General features: G+C 37.6%; 1 long non-coding RNA gene and 1 pseudogene across 2 annotated transcripts in view; one reads left to right on the top strand and one right to left on the bottom strand.

Annotated features, from left to right (window-relative positions):
* LOC144651424 (uncharacterized) overlaps positions 1-21,579 on the bottom strand; it is a 120,865-nt pseudogene that overhangs the window by 36,226 nt on the left and 63,060 nt on the right. The window contains exon 2 of the transcript XR_013570313.1: positions 16,264-16,350. The product of XR_013570313.1 is annotated as an uncharacterized LOC144651424 (transcript). The remainder of the gene's footprint in view (positions 1-16,263; positions 16,351-21,579) is intronic.
* Positions 3,708-6,573, top strand: LOC144651565 (uncharacterized). The gene is made up of 2 exons (XR_013570335.1): positions 3,708-4,122; positions 5,702-6,573. It is a non-coding gene; the product is annotated as an uncharacterized LOC144651565 (long non-coding RNA).

Below are 21,579 nucleotides of genomic sequence, written 5' to 3'. Positions count from 1 at the left end.
CACTGGATATACAGGGAACACTGGATATACAGGGAACACTGGATATACAGGGGAACACTTGATATACAGGGAACACTTGATATACAGGGAACACTGGATATACAGGGAACACTAGATATACAGGGAACACTGGATATACAGGGAACACTGGATATACAGGGAACACTGGATATACAGGGAACACTGGATATTTAGGGAACACTGGATATACAGGGAACATTGGATATACAGGGAACACTGGATATACAGGGGAACACTGGTTATACAGGGAACACTGGATATTTAGGAAACACTTGATATAAAGAAAACACTGGATATACAGGCAACACTGCATATACAGGGAACACTGGATATACAGGGGAACACTGGATATACAGGGGAACACTGGATATACAGGGGAACACTGGATATTCAGGGAACACTGGATATACAGGGAACACTGGATATTTAGGGAACACTGGATATACAGGGAACATTGGATATTCAGGGAACACTGGATATACAGGGGAACACTGGATATACATAGAACACTTGATATACAGGGAACACTGGATATTTAGGGAACACTAGATATACAGGGGAACACTTGATATACAGGGAACACTTGATATACAGGGAACACTGGATATACAGGGAACACTGGATATACAGGGAACATTGGATATACAGGGAACACTGGATATACAGGGAACATTGGATATACAGGGAACACTGGATATACATAGAACACTGGATATACAGGGAACACTGGATATACAGGGGAACACTAGATATACAGGGGAACACTGGATATACAGGGAACATTGGATATACAGGGAACATTGGATATACAGGGAACACTGGATATACATAGAACACTGGATATACATAGAACACTGGATATACAGGGAACACTGGATATACAGGGAACACTGGATATACAGGGAACATTGGATATACAGGGAACACTGGATATACATAGAACACTGGATATACAGGGAACACTGGATATACAGGGAACACTGGATATACAGGGAACAATGGATATTTAGGGAACACTGGATATACAGGGAACATTGGATATTCAGGGAACACTGGATATACAGGGGAACACTGGATATACATAGAACACTTGATATACAGGGAACACTGGATATTTAGGGAACACTAGATATACAGGGGAACACTTGATATTCAGGGAACACTTGATATACAGGGAACACTGGATATACAGGGAACACTAGATATACAGGGAACACTGGATATACAGGGAACACTGGACATTTAGGGAACACTGGATATACAGGGAACATTGGATATACAGGGAACACTGGATATACAGGGAACACTGGATATACAGGGAACACTGGATATATAGGGGAACACTGGATATACATAGAACACTTGATATACAGGGAACACTGGATATACAAGGAACACTGGATATACAGGGAACACTGGATATACAGGGAACACTGGATATTTAGGGAACACTGGATATACAGGGAACATTGGATATACAGGGAACACTGGATATACAGGGAACACTGGATATACAGGGAACACTGGTTATACAGGGAACACTAGATATACAGGGAACCAGGGGGGGCCGAAGACTTCGCGACGCCTGGCACTTTTTTCGTGTTACCATCATCGCCGATAATTTGACGTCACATCCGGTCAAAAATAGGGAAAAATATCGATCACATCGTCTCCGCGAATCGTCGAAAATATTTTTCAAGTGGACGTGTTTGTTTCGTTTTTCTAAGTGGACAGCCTCGATTAATTTTGGTCCATGCAGTCGAGGGAGGTTGTAGGGACATTGCTTCGACTATTTGTGGACAGATGTCGGTAAAAGAAATAGCTTTACTACAAAATTGAGGACAAATAACGACGGCGTACTTTTGTGTCATGGCGGAAAATTTCGCTTACTCCAAATAATTGTCCTGCCAACTTTTGGATCTAGCAATCACGGATGTAGCAAAAGTGATTATTTAAATAGCCTATTCGGTTGACAACACCACGGATCAAACACTGGTGGTTGTAGTTTACAGTGGCTATAGCGGGAATATCATTATCACAAGCCTTGAAGTTAAAATTTCGAGCGAGTTATCTCTGCAAGACGTCGAAAAGAAGTTTGTAGCAGGCATGTTTTCTTCGTATTTCTGAACTGACAGTTCTTGTGATTTTGTACTGTGGAACGGAGACAGGTTGCAGATTAATTGCTTTGACCATTGTAGGAAAGATTTTGACTTCAGATGCAGTTTAAGGGAAGTTTGAAGGGAAATGACTGAGACCTGCGGAGAGCGAAGTGCTGTGTAATGGCGGACAATTTCACATTCGCAAAACACGAGTCGCTCCAACTTTTGGACCTAACAATAACTAATGCACGGAAAACGTTAAGCGAAATAGCCTATTCTGTTTACTAGGCTATGTATGAATTACTGGTGGGTTTAGTTTGTAGTGTCTACCTCGGCGATATCATTATCACAGGCCTTGAAGTTTGAGGGGTCGGTATCACTGGAGGTGTTTTTGTTCTATAAACTAGTGTGCACGTGTTCAAATAAACAACTTATAATTACAAACTGCATGCTTCCTGGAGGTTGGTACTCTATTTCTCGCATTTTGTATTGAACATTATATTGGTTCCAATGAGACTGTACATGTACTATAATAAATGCCATGTACTATCGGTACCTGTGGTCATCCATTGTTTAATCTCAACTGCGGCTAATTATAAGAAACATAATAAATAATTATGGTTTCTTTCACCTGGGGGCCAAAAAATCATATCTTGTTGTAAGATTTTTTTTTAAATAATTTCCTTTAGATCTTTTGCTCAAGGTTAATAGCGGAGCTCCTTAGCGGCCCGTAAGGGCCGCAGAGCGGAGCACCATACCCATAAAAAAAACACATGAAAAAAAACAAAAAAAAACACATGAAATAAAATAGGAAACCTTGCATCCGAGTTTTCATGGTCATCATGGCTAGCGGTATGCCTCGCGGGCGCGTACGGCGGCGTACGTACGGTGTTGCGCACATCCGGGATCTTGAAAGGTCTTGACAACTCGCGCAGTACTGGCGCGAAATAATTTTGCAGTGTGAGGTCTCTTGGCAAAGAAATTTTCAAAATTACTACGTATTTTTAAATCCTATTCAGCTAGTCTGAAAGTTAGAACTTGAGACAAACATATTTATTTTGGCTCCTTGTTATGCCGATGACTACAACGAGAGCAGGGTAAACTTAACTTCGAGGAAACAGGGTTTAAGCAATTTGCGACGGGAAAGAGATCGCGAGAGATCCAGAAAACCCGGACAGAAAGCAGGCGAAAAAGTATAGCAAAGCGCCTGTCGAACCTGGTAGCAAAGTAAGCTTATATTTACGGCACATTTTACTTGCTTTCGCCACTAAGCATTTGCTTGTGACATGAACAATGTTGAAAAATACTATTCGTTAAAATTCAGTTTTACCAGGTTTTACTGATCAAATAGGAGGATTTGATTATGTAAACAAATAATTGTTGGGCCTTCGAGGAACGAATTCACAAAGAATATCACTTCAACACATCTCGAAGAAAATTAAGCTTACGATTTTTAAATGCTTGTGATATGATTATTTTGTTTTACAGTGCTGGAAGAGCAGCTGAGATGAGAATGAAAGTGATGTCAGTTTGCACGAAGCACCTGGAATTTCGTTAACTCCGAGTGAAATAGATCGATCTCTACGTTTTGTCTTAAGCTTACTTTATACGCAAAGTAAGCTTATATTTACGGCACATTTTACTTGCTTTCGCCACTAAGCATTTGCTTGTGACATGAACAATGTTGAAAAATACTATTCGTTAAAATTCAGTTTTACCAGGTTTTACTGATCAAATAGGAGGATTTGATTATGTAAACAAATAATTGTTGGGCCTTCGAGGAACGAATTCACAAAGAATATCACTTCAACACATCTCGAAGAAAATTAAGCTTACGATTTTTAAATGCTTGTGATATGATTATTTTGTTTTACAGTGCTGGAAGAGCAGCTGAGATGAGAATGAAAGTGATGTCAGTTTGCACGAAGCACCTGGAATTTCGTTAACTCCGAGTGAAATAGATCGATTCAGTGTATGCAGTTTATTGATATTCATGATGGAGGTAAAATTACTGTTCATTTAGTCAGAGTAAATAAACTTCAGCTTCATTACTTAGCTCTTTCGTTCCCAAATATATTAAATAATCCACTTGTCATGTAGTTCTGTTCACTATTGAGCGTTCATGTGGATTACATAACAATGTCAACAATTTTGAGATTTTGAGGTCTGTTTTGCTGGTTTCATTCAGAATGTCAACAGTAAATGTTATATTTGTCATAAAAAAATCACAATCTTGTTGTGGAATTTGGAAAATGCACACAACAAAGGTTAATGACTACTGGAAAACTGGAATCTTTGTGAGTAAATTCATGCCATTTTAGACACTGTATGCAGCTGTGCATGCAAACTTATTATTAATTAAATGTGTATCTTTAAAAATCTTAGTATTACTCTTAAGAGAAAAGCTTTTAAGATGTGGCAATGTTTTTCCTATGCATGTACATGTATATATAGGGGTAGAGGGGAGGGGGAGTATTTAAAGGCCAAACCTTTTAATTAAGAGGGGGTGTAAGGGTTTGCAGTGATGCTTTGAGTTTATTAAAATATTTACAGTAGAACCCTGCTAACTCGAACTCTGAAGGGAAACGAAAATGAGTTCGAGTTAGCGGGGTTGATTGAATATTTTATTTGCCAAGTTAATAATTGATAGTTTACTGATTTTTAAAGATGAATTCCAGTCCGTACTGTGCAATCTCGGCTGCAATGTTTATGTGAGCCCACACGAAGGGAATGTTTACAAGCAAAACTAAAAATTCCGCGACAAACTTACCTTTTTCTTCATTATTAACGCCAGATATCCTTGCAGAACAAATAATAACGAGTAGAAGAACCTTGACGCTATTTCAAACCGACGTTTTAGCTCATCGGAACTTCTTGAACGAAACGAACTGTAATGGCGGACTAAAAAACGTCATGTATGCTGTCACCGAAGTGTAACGTTTCAACGAATTCAAAACAAAAACGTAAACAAAGCCCGAGTCTGCGCAGTACGGACTGGAAATCATCTTTAAGCACTTCAGTATACAGTACTGTGCAAATTGAACTTATCTTGCCAGAAACTCTAAAGCGACCACACATTCTTTTGTTAAGAGTGGAAAATGACTGTCAAATACATGATCTGTTCATTGCTATAATCAATGGGCAACCGTTGCGAGTTGCAAGTTCCGGAATTCGAGTTATCAGGGTAAAAAGTTTGACCCAAATTTTGTTCAAGGGAAACAAAATTTATCTCGAGTTAGCGGGGTTTTCGAGTTATCCGAGTTCGAGTTAACCGAGTAAAAATGACTGAAAAGTGGGGTCAAATCCAAGGGAAATGGAAGTGAGTTCGAGTTAGCAAGGTTGTTCGAGTTATCCGAGTTTGAGTTACCGGGGTTTTTTTCTGTAGTTGACTTCGCAGTTATCAGTAAAAAAAAATAGTCTGTGCTGATACATCTCTGTTAAATATATAAGGTATCCTTTCTCATCCAGTGGTTTTGCTTCACTTTATACAAGCTTGCGTTAAGTGTTTTGTTTTATAAATTATTGATATTCATGCCAATTAATCAATTTTAATTTAATCTGTGGCATTTGACTTTTTTCAGGGTTAACATGAGTTTCAGAATTTGCAGAGCCACAGACACAAAAACAGAATGTGGACAAGGACATCAAAAGAAAACAGGAAGGATTAAGATTATCCAGCTTGATGTTTGGGTGTCTTCATGATGCCATTTTGAAGAGACTAGTAAATTACATGTAAATTGAAATCAAGAAAAGCTGCAAATGAGCAAAGTTTATATTTTAAATGTTAACGTATTTACAGTGTACTTCAGAAAACAACTTCTTGATTGACCTGTCTCTTTCACATCTTTTTAGATGTAACAAGGGCATTATGAAGTGATCTTTTTAAGAATATGCAGCCAAAACAGTAACAGCAGAAATGAATGGGAGTTTAAAATTGCTATTTTCAATGTTTTGGCTGGTAAGAAACCACATGTGACCAAGCTAAAATCTCTTTGGCCGGTTAACATGACCTGTAAGTGTCCAAATATTTTGAGCCCTCGACTACACAGGACTTACATGTAGTTGTCTAATTACTGTATATCATAAGATCTTTGGTTGACCTTGGGGGAGGTAGTGGAGTTAAAAAGCAATGTAATAATTTGAATTTGGATTGGTAATGCTGAAACTGGTGGTACTGTAATTCCAAAGTATAGACGTTAAAATCGTGATTGCAAGCAATATGCAATACCAATTTCATTCTTATGTGTTGTATGCTGCGTACAATTTATAAGAACAGCTATAATGTTAAAATTAGTGAAATATTCTAAAGCCAGATAAAACTTGCAGTATCCATTAGGTACCATGAAGCAACCAAATTGTGACTCATTTGCTTACTTTGTGAACTCCATGACGAATGGGCAACATGACTCCACAAAAATGTGTACAATAAAGCATACAAATTTTTAAAAGAGCAGTCAAAGTATTGATGCTATATTTTTTTCTTGCATAGTTTTATACACAAGCAAACATGATTCTATTTTTTCTGCGTAATCAAAGAACAAAACTGAGTTTGAGACTCACAAACAATATTCTATCTTCCCAGAATTTTTGTTTTTTTATTTCTGTAAGTGAAGTGAAACCCCTTAAGAGGAAGGGGACTCAAAAAGACATGTAAAAGTAAAAAAGGTGCTATCATCCTTTTTTTTTTGGGGGGGGGGGGGTGGGATGGGGTTACAGAATGTCCCTTCTTTGCTTCCAGTTAGTTTCACTCCGGTTTGCTTGTAGTTAGGTTCACCCCTGTTTGCTCGCAGTTAGCTTTATTCATCCGGTGTGCTTGGGATTAGCTTTCACTCTAGTTTGCTTGTGGTTAGCTTTCACTCCGGTTTGCTTGGCATTAGCTTATGGCAATATGCTGTAAACCCTTTGCTACATGTATGACCTCTGCCATTTCCATTCAAAATTAAAATATAGGCAAATAGTGAAAATAAAAACAAATGAATGAATGAAAAAAAGAAAATTAACCATATTCTTAATGTAGATGTATATTATTTCCTTTATACTCTAAATGTTAAGTGATTTGCTAATTTACCACGTGATATGCCTATCTACCCCAACATGCAGCCCTACTACCCCCTCCTTATCTACACGAAGGTTACATAATTACCCGTTTTGCAGCATAATTTCCCATCCAGACTTCTGGATCATAATGCTGTCGGTGGAATTAAAACGTTTTGATTGATTTTGCTTGTTCTCGGCTTATTTGGTGTTGCTGTATACGGTACAGTAAAAACCCGCGTGTAAGAACCTACTTTTTTAGAGTTTGGCAAAACAGGTTCTTGTATTATGGGGTACTTATTGACAGTTTAGGCTAAGTAGGTTCTTAATTAGGTTATTAATTTCTACAGAGTAGACATTGATGTTGATTATCAGAAAATAGTATAAAATCTGGTCTGTTCTTCATTATAAATATTTGTTGATGTACCCATGTTGCCAAAAGTACAACAACATTAATTGATCATCAAAAACTGTTTTTTTAGTAAAAAAAATATAAATTAAATAGTTAAACCCCACTACTTATAAGAACCTGTTGGAATTTGTTTGGCTAAACAGGTTCTTATATTTTAGGGTATTAACAAAGCAAATTTTTGCCAGAAGGTTCTTAAATTCCTAGGTTCTTACACGCGGGTTTTTACTGTACTCCCATATAAGGGCTATACGGGTATGTGCTGCTCAACAGGGTATGCCTTTTGCCTCTCTGACTTTGAAACAGGGTATACAAATCACCCTTTTGACTGTGGAACACTATCAAGTTTAGCTATGAAACTCCGCTCCTCTCATTGGTTTTTCTCCAAGCCACAGACAAAGTCAAGTGAGTGCTTTGTGATGTACGCTAGTGTTTTTATATCTATCTTCATATATTTTTCATTGTGGATATTGTCTGGAACAGGGTACCTATTTTGCACTGTTTGTCTGGAACAGGGTCGCAAATTGAGCCGTTTTTCTCTGGAACAGGTCCAGAGTCTCAGCGACTCAGTGGCACACCCCTGTAGTAAATTTTAGGGAGTACCTCTTCCCCCCCCCCCCCGGGACACGGTAAAAAAAAAAAAGTAAGTAACAATATTAATATTTATAAAAAAAAAATAAAACGAATATTATATTCTTAGCCTTAAAATTGTACAATGGCTTGAATTCAGGTTTCAATAAAGTGCAAAATAATTAACTGGGGAGCTCCGCTTTTAGGCTTGCCTAAATCTATATATTTACAGGTTTTTTAATTGTGGCATAAGAATTAATTTTTGACCTCCTGGGGCACTTAGGTATGGCCAGTGGAAGATATAATAACAAATAAAATAACAAAAAATAAATTAAGAAACGAATTTTAAAAATATAAACAGGATTTTCTGATATAAATGCATAAATACATACATTAATAAATTGATTGTCATGATTGATTTGGCAAAAAAAAAGTTTTAAGCTATATTGAAAATTAAATGCTTTGGCCTTGGCTAACAAAATCCAGTTACAAAGAAAAAAAAAGAAAGGTGGGGGAGAGGCAGGTTGCCTACTTCAACCTCCTAATTAACTAGCCTGGTTCTTATTTGTGCATTTTTAAATCTTAATGACTGACCTTTTTTTGCTAAATATAAAATCTCAAAATTAATTCATTTTATTTATTAATTTATGTGTATGCATGTGTTTGTTTTATGGGTTGATAGAACAGCATAAGACTTACAAACCCAAAACCACAACCCTTCAACACACAACCCAAAAATACAAATGCTGCTCCATGTTACATTTATTATTTATTTTCCTGATGTATAGTGAATGATATTTTTGGGTAGCTCAGTAATAGAGTTAAACATTAGCTGCAACAATATAAGTGAATTTTTTTATTTTAACAAACAGAAGTCCCCTTCTTTTGTTTAAACAGTTTATTTTTTATTGTACAGCTCACTCCAATGGTATTGGAATTAAAAGCTGAAAGGAGAGTTAGCATGAGATAAAACCATGTTTAAGGAGGCAATGCAGGCAGAAAAACGTTTAAAGATATTGAAGGCATGCAGCCAAGGAAAAGGATTGGTTCTACCTTGATGGAAAGGTGTGGAAATACAATTTCCATGCATTAAAAGAACAAAAGAGTGACTATTTTAAGAACCAAAGGGATATGAATATTTGCTCACAAGTTTTTAATATGAAACTTAAAATAACCGAAAAGGTTACACAAGAATTTCTTTTCAATGTGTAGTTCCAGAAAATATGCATATCCCCCCCCCCCCCACATTAACCCTATGACCCTGTCTCCCACCCCCATACCCTGGAATTTTTTATTAAGTTTGATGCATTGGTTTAAATTTTCAATTGCGCATTACAATATAGTTAAAAAAACTAAAAATTTAAAATTTAAATTCACAAGCTAAAAAAGATTAAAATGTATATGACTATAAAAAGAAATGTACAATTAAAAAGCTTTTAAAAATAAAAAGGTCTTGATGGCTTTCTTAAAACTTTGCAGAGATGGCATGTTTCTTATTTCACTTGGAAGATCGTTCCATAATTTAGGGGCGGCCACATGAAAAGAGCGATCCCCAAGCGTTGCGAGTGATTTACTTTGGCTATAATTAAGGCGTAAACCATTGTTGGAACGCAGGTAATGTCTTCCAGCAGTTTCTCTAACGGAAATAAGTTCACTTATGTAATAAGTTCACTTATGTAAAAATACAATACTTTTAATCAGAATGGGTTAGTAGCACATTACCCATGGACATGGTCAGACAAGTTTGGCCAAGTACTCAATAATTGTTAGTTGCTTTGTCAGAGTGAAACCCTTTCAGAAAACTGTATTTAATGGTTCAAAACAGATTAAAATGTAGCTCCTCTTAACCAGCTTGAGTAGATTTTAGAAACAGGTCAAGAATTATTTGAATAAGTAGCTCTACAATTACTGAGCCATGTGACAATTATTTGGTATCAATCTTTATGTCAATCTCAAATTACATAAAGTGATTATACAAATATTTACAACAATAAAATAATTAAGAAAATTAATTCTCTTTCAGCCCAGTGCTAAATTAAATTACTATAGGTTTGTGCAATTGTTTTGCCTCCAAGGATATATAATGATTTCTGTTTAGGAGGCTCAAAACAGTTTCTAGCCCTTTCCAGCTCTTATAATGAGTGTTAACGTTAAATTAAAAGACAAATTAAACTACCGACTAACAGCTGGTGAATAATTTATATACTAGCTAGTTGTCGATAGCATGATGTTATCCATCCTCTTTACTTAAGCTAAACTGAGCTTCTGTTTCTATAATTATTTTTTTTGTTTGATTAGTTCTTATTATCTTCCACACCCCAGTGCCTCCAGGGGGTCAACAATTAATTGTTAATGCCACAGTTAATAAAACTGCAATTAACCTTAACAGATGAACTGATCTGATTTAAAAAATCTCAAAACAAAGTATTCGAATTCGGCCCCCAGGGTCGCCCCCCAGGTGTCAGAAAGAAACCATATTGTTAGCCGCAGTAAAGAATAAACAACTGATGACCACAGAGACCAATTATACATACATTAGTCTCATTGGAACCAATATAATGTTCAATACAAAATGTAAGAAATAGAGTACCAACCTTCAGAATGCACGCAGTTTGTAAGTTGTCTATTTTCCTGAACACGTGCACACTAGTTTATAGAACAAAAACGCCTCCAGTGATCTCCAGTGATACCGACCTCTCAAACTTCAAGGCCTGTGATAATGATATCGCCGAGGTAGACACTACAAACTAAACCCACCAGTAATTCATACATAGCCTAGTAAACAGAATAGGCTATTTCACTTAACAATTGCCGCGCATTAGTTATTGCTAGGTCCAAAAGTTGGAGCGACTCGTGTTTTGCGAATGTGAAATTGTCCGCCATTACACAGCACTTCGCTCTCCGCAGGTCTCAGTCATTTCCCTTCAAACAGCCCTTAAACTGCATCTGAAGTCAAAATCTTTCCTACGATGGTCAAAGCAATTAATCTGCAACCTGTCTCCGTTCCACAGTACAAAATCACAAGAACTGTCAGTTCAGAAATACGAAGAAAACATGCCTGCTACAAACTTCTTTTCGACGTCTTGCAGAGATAACTCGCTCGAAATTTTAACTTCAAGGCTTGTGATAATGATATTCCCGCTATAGCCACTGTAAACTATAACCACCAGTGTTTGATCCGTAGTGTTGTCAACCGAATAGGCTATTTAAATAATCACTTTTGCTACATCCGTGATGCTAGATCCAAAAGTTGGCAGGACAATTATTTGGAGTAAGCAAACTTTTCCGCCATGATACAAAAGTACATCGTCGTTATTTGTCCTCAATTTTGTAGTAAAGCTATTTCTTTTACCGACATCTGTCCACAAATAGTCGAAGCAATGTCCCTACAACCTCCCTCGACTGCATGGACCAAAATTAATTGAGGCTGTCCACTTCAAAAAAACGAAACAAACACGTCCACTTGAAAATTATTTTCGACGATTCGCGGAGACGATGTGCTCGACATTTTTGCCCATTTTTGACCGGATGTGACGTCAAATTACCGGCGATGATTGTGATACGAAAAATCCGCGAGTCTTTGGCCCCCCCTGCAGGGAACACTTGATATACAGGGAACACTGGATATACAGGGAACACTGGATATACAGGGAACACTAGATATATAGGGAACACTGGATATACAGGGAACACTAGATATACAGGGAACACTGGATATACAGGGAACACTGGATATACAGGGAACACTGGATATACAGGGAACACTGGATATACAGGGGAACACTGGATATACATAGAACACTTGATATACAGGGAACACTAGATATACAGGGAACACTGGATATACAGGGAACACTGGATATACAGGGAACACTGGATATTTAGGGAACACTGGATATTTAGGGAACATTGGATATACAGGGAACACTGGATATACAGGGGAACACTTGATATACAGGGAACACTGGATATACAGGGAACACTTGATATACAGGGAACACTTGATATACAGTGAACACTGGATATACAGGGGAACACTGGATATACAGGGAACACTGGATATTCAGGGGAACACTGGATATACAGGGGAACACTGGATATACATAGAACACTGGATATACAGGGGAACACTGGATATACAGGGGACATTGGATATACAGGGAACACTGGATATACAGGGAACACTGGATATACATAGAACACTGGATATACAGGGAACACTGGATATACAGGGGAACACTGGATATACAGGGAACACTTGATATACATAGAACACTGGATATACAGGGAACATTGGATATACAGGGAACACTGGATATACAGGGAACACTGGATATACATAGAACACTGGATATACAGGGAACACTGGATATACAGGGGAACACTGGATATACAGGGGAACACTGGATATACAGGGGAACACTGGATATACATAGAACACTGGATATACAGGGGAACACTGGATATACATAGAACACTGGATATACAGGGAAACACTGGATATACAGGGGAACACTGGATATACATAGAACACTGGATATACAGGGGAACACTGGATATACAGGGGACATTGGATATACAGGGAACACTGGATATACAGGGAACACTGGATATACATAGAACACTGGATATACAGGGAACACTGGATATACAGGGGAACACTGGATATACAGGGAACACTTGATATACATAGAACACTGGATATACAGGGAACATTGGATATACAGGGAACACTGGATATACAGGGAACACTGGATATACAGGGAACACTAGATATATAGGGAACACTGGATATACAGGGAACACTAGATATACAGGGAACACTGGATATACAGGGAACACTGGATATACAGGGAACACTGGATATACAGGGAACACTGGATATACAGGGGAACACTGGATATACATAGAACACTTGATATACAGGGAACACTAGATATACAGGGAACACTGGATATACAGGGAACACTGGATATACAGGGAACACTGGATATTTAGGGAACACTGGATATTTAGGGAACATTGGATATACAGGGAACACTGGATATACAGGGGAACACTTGATATACAGGGAACACTGGATATACAGGGAACACTTGATATACAGGGAACACTTGATATACAGTGAACACTGGATATACAGGGGAACACTGGATATACAGGGAACACTGGATATTCAGGGGAACACTGGATATACAGGGGAACACTGGATATACATAGAACACTGGATATACAGGGGAACACTGGATATACAGGGGACATTGGATATACAGGGAACACTGGATATACAGGGAACACTGGATATACATAGAACACTGGATATACAGGGGAACACTGGATATACAGGGGAACACTGGATATACAGGGAACACTGGATATACAGGGAACACTGGATATGCAGGGAACACTGGATATACAGGGAACACTGGATATACAGGGGAACACTGGATATACATAGAACACTGGATATACAGGGGAACACTGGATATACATAGAACACTTGATATACAGGGAACACTAGATATACAGGGAACACTGGATATACAGGGAACACTGGATATACAGGGAACACTGGATATTTAGGGAACACTAGATATACAGGGAACACTGGATATTTAGGGAACACTAAATATACAGGGGAACACTTGATATACAGGGAACACTTGATATACAGGGAACACTGGATATACAGGGAACACTAGATATACATGGAACACTGGATATACAGGGAACACTAGATATACAGGGAACACTGGATATACAGGGAACACTGGATATACAGGGAACATTGGATATACAGGGAACACTGGATATACAGGGAACATTGGATATACAGGGAACACTGGATATTTAGGGAACACTTGATATACATAGAACACTGGATATACAGGGAACACTGGATATACAGGGGAACACTGGTTATACAGGGAACACTGGATATACAGGGAACACTGGATATACAGGGAACATTGGATATACAGGGAACACTGGATATACATAGAACACTGGATATACAGGGAACACTGGATATACAGGGAACATTGGATATACAGGGAACACTGGATATACAGGGGTCACTTGATATACAGGGAACACTGGGTATACAGGGAACACAGGCTGTACAGCGAACACAGGATATGCAGAGAACACAGGATATACAAAGATCTAGGCAATAGTGGGCATACAGCGAACACGAGATATACAGGGGACACTAGATATACAGGGGACATTGGATATACAAGGAACACTGGATATACAGGGAACACTGGATATGCAGGGAACACCAGATATACAGGGTCAACTGGATATACAGGGAGCACTGGATATACAGGAAGCACTATACAGGGAACACTGGGTTGTACAGGGAGCACTTGATATACAGGGAGCACTGGATATACAGGGAGCACTGGATATACAGGGAGCACTGGATATACAGGGAGCACTTGATATACAGGGAGCACTTGATATACAGGGAGCACTGGATATACAGGGAGCACTGGATATACAGGGAGCACTGGATATACAGGGAGCACTGGATATACAGGGAGCACTGGATATACAGGGAGCACTGGATATACAGGGAGCACTGGATATACAGGGAGCACTGGATATACAGGGAACATTGGATATACAGGGAACACTGCATATACAGGGAACATTGGATATACAGGGAACATTGGATATACAGGGAACATTGGATATACAGGGAGCACTGGATATACAGGGGAACACTGGATATACAGGGAACACTTGATATACAGGGAACACTGGATATACAGGGAACACTGGATATACAGGGAACACTTGATATACAGGGACTCTGGATATACAGGAGCAGAATGTATAGGGAACGCAGCTGCTTTGGATTAAACGGCGATAAAACATTTGCATTAATTTTTTTTATTACCAAACAACCCTCCGTTGTTTCTTAATCGAACGTAAGGTCTCTTCAAACTTTTTGTTTTTGATGTCTCTTTTAAACTTCCCTTTGCTGCATTGAACGTATGTATTTTTGTCGCATAATATTTTTGTATTTTACTGTAGGGTTTACAATTTAACCTTGCAGGAACCACAGGGATCTAAAATATAAGGGAGTTAAGAGTGGCGTGATCCCCTTTGTCAGATATTCCTAATGCGCCACAACACGAAACAGATTCTCGCAATTCCAAAACAAGGATTACTGTATTTATTCGTTTAAGCGCCCTGGGCGCTTATTAAATTTTTGGACCTTGAGTCTGGGCGCTTATTAAATTTTTGGACCTTGAGACTGGGCGCTTATTAAATTTTTACCATTTTCATCAAGTAGTAAGTTTATTTTGCAACAAAATAATAGATAATAATAATACAAGAAGATGTATCAAAGCAGAATTTTCTGAAAGTTTCTATAAAATGCTAAGATCACTCGGTCTTTGGGGAAGTCTCCTAGTAGTACTTAGTCAATCAATAGTCCTCTTGTGCACTTCAGTTTTTTTCTAGGAGGTATGGGTGGGCGCTTATTCGAGGCTGGGCGCTTATAAACTTTTCATACCTTTAAGGTGGGCGCTTATTCGAGGTTGGGCGCTTAATCGAATAAATACGGTAACTGTTTATTAATATGTAATATGCCAAAACGCACAGAAGCGCAAAAGTTGTGAAAAATTAAGTATGGCACCTAATTCCACGGCCTGTTTGTACCATATAAAAATATGGAATTGCGATTTGTCTACGATCTTAAAGGGGCTTTCTCACGTTTATTACCAGAGTTTTGAACGAGTTTTGTTTTGAACGTCAACATTTATGATTGTGTCGCAGGAAACCAAAAAAATAATAGTCCATTTATTAACTTAATTGCTATATTAGAGCGCTGAAACTATTAACAAGCGTCTTTGGCTGCGGATGGCTCGGATGGAAATGGATTCCAACTTGAAATATCTAAGGGTTATTTTTTCAAGTTGATTCCGCGCGTCTTCATAAATTAAAATCGATATTTATAGCCGTAGCTTGATTTCTATCCGCAACTAAAGGTAAGTTTATATTTTTCATAGGTTGCTGCCTACCACTTATTTCAGAACAGGTTAGGCCAAAAAAATTACAAAATCCCTGTGACATTGTTTTAATCTGACTAAGAACAGAAATAAAGAATACTCTTACCCGACTCTGCGCTGAGCGGGAGTGCCAACAGCATCATAACACCCAAAATCAACTTGAAGTCCATAATTCTTCGCGTGATATGAAAGTCTGCGAATGAATAACATTAACAAGCAGATAAAATATCAATCAGAGGTATTATTTTCTGAGCTATTAAAAATTGTGAATATGAATTTTTTAATTTGTATTAGAAAATATCGAGAGGCAGTGTATCCCTGAATTAACATGGAAAATGTTTCAAACAATTCTGACTCAAAAAAAGATAATTTTATTTCCTTAACATGGAGTTTAAGGTTCTTTAAAAGGCTTTCTTTCTACTTCCCCAAGTGCCTGTTCGCATCAGGTAATGAGTGCGGCGTTTTCCTGGCTTTTTGAAATTTTCAGTTGCAAATGTAAAATACAAAAAAATCTCTGAATAGATGTGTATATCACTTTCGTTGCCAAGAACGTTAACTCAGCGCCTGGGTCGTAATAACGAAAGCAAAAGCTACAAAATATATAAAACAGGATATCGCACACGTTAGATGCAGCATCAAAACGATTTTAAAAACAACAAAAACCATACTTACGTCTTGCTGTTTAAAGCTGAACTGAATTTCTTCCTTGAACAATGATCGATTTTGTTCGCTAGAACGACTTTTTTTTCGTTGTAGATCTGTCCAATGGCATAAAACCAAACATTCGTCTTTTGATTTTTGTCACATTTTTATTTGAGATTCCGCCTGAACAAAGATATAAACGTCAAAAGACATTAGACCTAACAGATAGTGATACTCCTGGATACTAGATTGTTTTATTCTTGTTTAAAAATTATTTTAGAAGTTCTTGAAGAGATTTGGTGTGTTAACAACCGGACTACATTCTTTTCCATTATCTACAATGCTAAACATCAAAGTGCGTTAAAGAAGACCAATTAATGGTAAAAAAGAAAATGAAAAAGCCTCGCCATTGCAAGAAACTTAGCCATTGTCATAATTTGAGCGATTAATTAAACTGCCAAAACTTCTTGTTAAAAGCTGCGAGAACAATGCGCCTGTATTTATCAAGCAAAACTGAGCCTGCTAATTGCTTTTAACGATGAGTTTCAAAACATGCTGTGTTTATAAACCTGGCTACACACAGTCTATATTTATCAAATCAAAACCAAACTAGCACTTTTACCAATACGTTATCACGATTCTCGACTACAATATTTTCAAGGTGAAACTATTTTCAGCCCCTTTCTTAATCAGATTTGTGAGTCAACAAGCACACTAGCTTATTATTTTATCTATTTTTTTTCTTGCTGGCAATGGCGTTGGTTAGAAATATTTCCTTAGTTTCATTAATACGTTAAACGGAATGTCATCTTTTAGCTTTGCTATAATGTTGTGCATGATTTCAGCTGCAAGTTGTGACACGCTTTCCTTTTCGTGAATGTGAATTAGCACGTCCGCGTAAGTAAATTCTGTCATTGAGAATATAAGCATTAAATTAAGTTATAAAGGTCTACCTTAGCAGGAGATATTTTTTTTGTCTTGTTTGAACCAAGCACTGGCCGTTTGCCGGTGGCATGCTATTTTTCTAAGAATACCAATATGAACAGGCGATACACAGTTAAAAATGAGGCTTCATCTGGATAAGAGTCCAGTACTACTAAAAATATATATATATACATCGAAAAAAGAATACATAATGATTTACTGACTTTAGTAACAAGCCAAAGCCAGCATAGCATAGCTAGGTTTGCTCTTTCTTATTTCTAGTTTGGTTCTCCACTCACGATCTAAAATCATGATGAAAGTCTCTTGTGGACACACATCAGCTGTGTGTCACTTGATCACGAATGTTTGAGTTCGTGCCATTTATGTGTTTTTTTGTCACTTAATGCTTTTGGACCGACGCTAAGTAGGCCATTATCTTCTGTTTGTTATTAGATTTGAGTATATTTGTTTAAGAGGAACAGCTGAGATCCATTTTGTCTTTTTCCTCACGCTACAATCTTCACAGGCTCTGCACAGGACAATAGTTTGGGTTGTGAATCATTTTCGAAAAAAAACGGAAAGCTTAAACTGCAATTGTTTGTGGAGCTTGTATTGTGACCCAGAAGACGAAATTTGCAGCAAACTTTTTTTGTTTCGTTTTCTAAGAAACGAAACGGTATTGTTTTAAATTCGATGCGAACTATTTACACAGCAGGGGCTACTATCCAATCAGAAGAACACTCGTAACCACAATGTCAACACGTTTTAACAAAGGCAAAAAGATGGTAAAAACATGTTCTTAAAATATCGAAAAGATAATCGTCATAAAGACAAAAGAAGGAAATTGAAAATTATTAGAAAGAGAAATATTTGACAACTGCAGGGCTCTCACTGTCGTGACTTATCACTGTCACGCCAGTGAAAACTCTTATAAAAGAAATTTATTTATCAAATAAATGGTTTTATGCACCTTATGAACTAGTAGTGATCAGAGATTAGGGGAGTGCGTTCGACCTATAGGTAAAATAGACCAAGGTAAGCAGGTAGTGGCAAAAAACTGACATGGTCGGCCTACAAGTAGTATGCCTTATACCAAAGTTAATTACTATGCTTATACCTCACTTAACGCGAGGAGTATATGTGTGAGAAAGATTGTGTGACGAGCCAAAAGAACATAGAATGAATAGCATAATTATGTACACAAAACTATTTATTTATTTCACTTGACTTGTTATCGTTTAGCACTAAACGAGATTTAAACTTCCACAAACTTCGGGAAATATTTTCATTTCACGAAGTTCCACAAAATGTCACAAAGTACTTAAAAATACAGACATAATTCACCAGTAATCCACTACACGCATGCTGAACATTCAATATACAACGATTTCCTCGTCAAAACGACTAGTGTTTCTAGGATAAACGAAATATCACAAAATTCAAAGCAGTAATAAAACAATTATTATCCGCATTATACCCACTCTTGATGCATGCAATTCTAAGAATTTGTAGTTTTGTGCAACATGAATTGCCGGAAAACACGCTGGTTTACCTACGAACGATCTCCGTACAAAACAACGCATCGACTTACTCGATTTCCACTCTTTTTATGATGTTCGTTGGCTGAAAACAACTCTGCTGCCTTGGATGATAACCCTTTAATGTTCTCCACGACATTTTCGGCAAAATTACAACTTTGGGCACACGTTTTTAGCCCTTTTTCCAAGCAAAATAATGTTTCTGAGCTCAGTTTGGGGCGCCATCCTGTTTTGCATGAGATCGAGGCTATCTGTGGCTACCAGTTTCCCCGCCGAGATTTGCCCCTGCAAAAATCAAGTTTGGGGGGGGGGGGGGCAATCTGGCGTTCTTACATCTGCGCGCGCAAGCGGCTCAATTCATTCCGCATAACAGTACACAGGCATACCAACTCAAAAGACACAGGACGCAAAAACAAAATTAGGCTTGCGCCCTCCTTCGTCGAACGCAACAATGAAACTGTTGGGGCTTCCGGTCAGGTGATAGAAATAACATCTTTCAGCATTAACCCTCGGTATAAGACAGAGAGGAGCTATATTAAGCCTCTTGGCATCGAAGCATTTAAGGCGAAGTCAACATTTTCCACTCTTACTGTTTCTCACAGAAAAAGATTATTAGCATGTGTTCAGGTATCCCCTTACCTTTGCTGGGAACAGTTTCATTTAGACTAAGCTTCATTTGAAAATAAACGGCCACCTCGGTGGCCAAAAGATGGCAGAATATGTTATGTCATATCTCTACCCAACAAACCGAGCTCAACCAAGGCAATGGGCGCAGAAAGAATAAATATCGCTGAGTAACGCATAAAGAAGCATAAAATAATCATTTTGGCGTTACGTAAATTTCCATATTACTAAAAAATCACCAGTAATACCCAAGTATAACATAGAGAATACACAACAGCAACTTTATTACATCATTAAACGGAATAGCTAATTATGCACTATTTTGAATACTTTTATAAAAGAAAACGTTAATTTGTTCAGAAAAAAAAACCAGCAAATAGTAAGATTTTAGACTATTTCATGGGACGTCTATATACATTAAAATGCTGCAGCGATTTCACAAATGCTAGGATCAGAATAAATATTCTCCTTAGTATTGTTGCACATTCTGTGTTATGATCTTTGGGTGAATTTGGTTCGTAATCAAGACATCCTTCTTGAGGTCATACGTTTCTTTATTGTCTTGGCTTGTCAACTTGAATTTGCCATAAACAACAACGACAGTTTATTATTATTATCCAACTCTGCTTCGTATAGTACAAATAAGTGAAATAACGAGCAAAACGAGTACAATTATCTCACGATATTTGTACTCGACTCATTCCTCCCGACCGCGCGATAGATTAACAAACGTGGCAAGACAGGATTTTGGGGAAAGAAATCGTTGGATAACAAATCTCTTGGATATTTTGGTTTGTAGTACCGCTGTACAATTTTTACTCGTCATTTGTATTTTGACTCACCCTTCGGGCTCGCCAAAATACTGCAAGACTCGGAAAAATATACAGCAATGCAGTACAAACCCACGAGTAAGAACCTAACATTTAAGAACCCGTTAGACTAAAATTTACAAATTAGACCCCATTTTTATAAGAACCTATTTAGCCTAAAATTTGGAAACAGGTTCTTATTTTCTAAAATTGATTAAAAAAGGCTACCTTTGAGAAATAAGTTGGACAAAGCATTACTGTGCCTGTATATAACGTTAACGTTATATTCTAAATGATTAGTGCTTCATTTTTACATAAGCACTTAGTGGTATGCAAATTTTATACAAGGAATAGGCCGAATACCACTTGAAGTTCTATAAGCATCAATGAAAATTTTCTTCGAAAATAAGAACTTATTAAGAATCTAAATAGCCTAAATTTGTGTTAACTACCATTTATGTAAGAACTTGTTTAAGCTAACTTGGAAAAAGGCAGGTTCTTACTCGCGGGTTTTTACTATACTACACACTAAAGTGTCTAATAAGATATATGCATTTCTTTGTTGTTGTTGTTGTCGTTACGTTGTTACACTTGCTTTACTGATTAACTTATCGTTACTTCAAACAGGCAAAGGGGTGCGATAACAAGAATACGATAAAAAATTTAGAGGCAGCGGAGCGTTTTGAAACGTTGGGGGATAGGGGGGCTCATCGTACTCCAAGCCAAGCGCATACCTTCCCCCAGGGGGGGGGAAATCCCCTACTCAAATTTTCCAGAAGGTCTTTAATAGTGTCCGTTGTGTCTGGAATCGAGTTGTAACAATGCGTAACTAGGCAATTCAGACGATCCTGCTTCTTGGTGCTTTTTGGAAAAATCTTAATCGTC

This window comes from Oculina patagonica, chromosome 4 (genome assembly GCF_052425735.1).
Source record: "Oculina patagonica isolate OP01 chromosome 4, crgOcupat, whole genome shotgun sequence".
NCBI lineage: Eukaryota > Metazoa > Cnidaria > Anthozoa > Scleractinia > Oculinidae > Oculina > Oculina patagonica.
Note: the sequence above shows the minus strand (reverse complement) of the source record. Positions and strands in the feature narration are given on the sequence as shown.